Here is a 3,302-nt window from a genome sequence, read left to right as displayed (position 1 = left end):
ACATGAAGCAACTTGCTGAGCCCTCAATGTGAGGTCAGAGGCTTCACTTCACCCTCCCCCCAACCCCCAGACCTACTTTTCCGTGATGCCTTTTTCAAACATAGATCAAAACCCAAACCATTAGAGGAGAATTCTTGCTCTTCCAAAGTGTCAACAGAAGTGTTCTAAGGCAGCTTGAAGGAGATGCAGTTGCCAACACAAAAACAGTGAACATGATGGTCACGTGGTAGCTTTTGGAGACATTCAACTAGGAGCTTCAAACTCTGGCTGCACAGCTGTGTGAACGGGAGTTATTCCACCCTTCCCCCACTCTTGCCTAAGCAACATTCCTCTGAAAGCTTCAAAACTCCTTGGCATTCTTCTCAAATTCTGGCAAATATTTACTCAGTGCCCAGTAGAGCGTTTTTTTAATATGACTCCCTCCTTAACAGTAGTAATGTTCAACACTGGCAACAAATATGCCTTTAAGCTATAGCTTTTCTCAATTTTAGGGGAGAGGATCATGAAAATCAGAATTAAACAAGATAGAAATTCCCAGCAGCTTGAATCTGGAATTCATTGCCTGAAGAAACTTCAGGTCAGTAAGAAGTAACTAAATAGCTGTTAGCATTAAGCCATTCTCTGGTGGCCTCTCAACTCAACACCTTGTTTCGTCATTTCACCACTACTCCTATAATTAACAATGCTTATACCACTACATGGTATACTTCTCTCCTAGGTGGCTTTACATTTGTACTGTGAGTCCCAATAACAGCCCTCAGTGGGCAAAAATAGGTGATTACCTTCATGTCAGTCTATCTGACAATAGTCCAAGATTATATGACACCATAAAAGTAGTACCAACTGTCAAAGAAAAACTACAAACAGGACCAAGAGTCACATATATCTGGAGCCCTGGAAGAACCTAGGGATTTAGTCCAACATCAGCGTTTACCTGATTGAAACAAGGGAGACATGGGAAAGCGTTACCAAGATGGCATTCTTACAAGTGCCTTCTCAGAATGTTTCCTTTCTGCATGTTGCCTCTATTTTTAATGTCACCTTGTCACAATATAATGTTATAGTCAATTATCTTAATCATCCCAACTCCAGTGCTCAGAGTTGTAGAGCCTTCAAGGAGGAAATGGGTAGAAGTTAAACAATTGATTTAGAAAAGAACATTTACTAAACACCAACTATACATAAGAATTAAGAAGTTTTTTTTTCTTTTTTTTTTTTATTAAGCCAAAAAAACACCTCTCTTGTACCTAGTCATGCTGGTGATAGGTGGACTTATTCAGATGCTTGGTTTACACTGAGTTCTCACAACCTTGTATAAATTAAAACTACTTATCCTGTTTGAGAAATGAGGAAACCAGAGCTCAACAATGTTTGTAATTTCCCAAGGTCCTGCAAGTCCTACAGTTAGTAAATGGGGGAGCCCAGCCCCAAAGGCTCCGCTCTCCTTGACATGACACTGCCTATGTATAGGCTTAACATACACAGATTAAACAAATGTGCAAAAGATTGCTTTACAAACTGACTTCCCAGAGATACTAAAACCAAAGGGACTTCCTATATACAAAATTTGGGGCATTTCTTTTCTTGTAATTTGTCATAGAATTGCTTACTTAAACAAAAATATACCAGTATTTTTGTTTTCAAGAGCCTCCTCAACCAATATGCTACATTTTAATTCACTAATTAATTTTTATTTAATTTACATAGTTGTTTCCAGTTTAAGAACTCTAGCTATACAAAGTTGATATTTTTTCAAGAATTTGGGCTTTTCCTGGCTACCCGGGGACGAGTCCATACAGCGTTGTTCTTGGTTCCCATTGCAACTTAGAGGGAAACTAACACAATGTCCGGAGCCCTTGACATCCTGCAGATGTAGGAGGAGGGTGTCCTCAACTTCCTTGCTGCAGGAACCCACTTAGGTGACACCAACTTCGACTTTCAAATGGAGTAGTACATCTATGAAAGGAAAAGTGATTTATTATACATCATAAATCTGAAGAGGACCTGGGAGAATCTGTTGCTCGAAGCTCTAGCTATTGTTGCCTTTGAGAACCCTGCTGACATCAGCATCACCTCCTCCAGGAACACTAGCCAGAGAGATGTGCTGAAGTTTGCTGCTGCCACAGGTGCCACTCCAATCGCTTCGTACACCTTCACTAACCAGATCCAAGCAGCCTCCAGGGAGCCACGGTTTCAAGTGGTAACTGACCCCAGGGCTGACCACCAGCCCCTCACAGAGGCCTCATATGTCAACCTGCCCACCATTGCTCTGTGTAACACAGATTCTCCCCTGTGCTATGTATCCATTGCCATCCCAGGCAACAAGGGTGCTCACTCAGTCAGTCTGATATGGGGGATGCTGGCCCAGGAAGTACTCTGCATGTGAGGTACTATCTCTTATGAGCACCCATGGGAGGTTATGCCTGATCTTTTCTTCTACAGAGACCCAGAGGAGATTGAGAAGGAGAAGCAGGCTACTGCTGAGAAGGTGATGACCAAGGAGAAATTCCAGGGTAAATGGACAATGCCAGCTCCTGAGTTCACTGCTGCTCAGCCTGAGGTGGCCGACTGGTCTGAGGGTGTACATGTACCCTGTGCCCATCCAACAGTTCCGCATGGAAGACTGGAGTGTGCAGCCAGCCACTGATGACTGGTCAGCAGCTCCCACAGTGCAAGTTACCGAGTGGGTTGGAGAAAACATTGAGTGGTCCTGAGCTGCTCTGCAGACACCTGAGCAAAGGGAAAAAGGGTGGAAGGAAATTAAATTCCTAAAAGTTGAAGAAAAAAAAAAAAAAGAAGAAGAATTTGGATTTTTTTTCCTCCATGATTTATAGGAATACCTAATTATTTACTTCATTGATCCAGGGCAGCGGTGGCATTCCTTGCTACCTGCCCCAGTGTTCTAGGTTCCCAAATAAAAGACACACACGCACATCCTTTATATTTTGATATGCCTAAAACAGCTCCATGGCTGTGCCACTTCCTAACCTCCACGTAGACAATCCACCTCCCTCCAATATCCCCAAGTTATTACTCACTAAATCCTATATTCCATCTTGGCTGCCCCTGGACCCAGTTTGGCAGCCCTCTTGGGGCCAGTATTCCCCAGCTCCTACATGGTGGCTATGCAAATAATTTTGGGGACCCAAGTTAACATAATATAAGCATCCACAATGATTATTTCTTTTTAAAGATTTATTTTTAATAATGGGTACATGTGTATGAGTATGTGCCACAGAGGCTGAAAGAGGAAGCCAGACTCTCTGGAGCTGGTGCTATAGGCAGCTGAAAACTGCTCTACC

The 3,302-nt window shown here is 42.8% G+C and overlaps 1 pseudogene; it reads left to right on the top strand.

Annotated features, from left to right (window-relative positions):
• The first annotated feature begins 1,843 nt into the window (after positions 1-1,843).
• On the top strand, positions 1,844-2,714 carry LOC116069212 (annotated as a pseudogene).
• Positions 2,715-3,302: the final 588 nt, after the last annotated feature.

This window comes from Mastomys coucha, unplaced genomic scaffold (assembly GCF_008632895.1).
Source record: "Mastomys coucha isolate ucsf_1 unplaced genomic scaffold, UCSF_Mcou_1 pScaffold22, whole genome shotgun sequence".
Classification (NCBI taxonomy): Eukaryota; Metazoa; Chordata; class Mammalia; order Rodentia; family Muridae; genus Mastomys; species Mastomys coucha.
The sequence above is the reverse complement of the archived record's forward strand: the minus strand, read 5'-3'. Positions and strand labels throughout refer to the sequence as shown.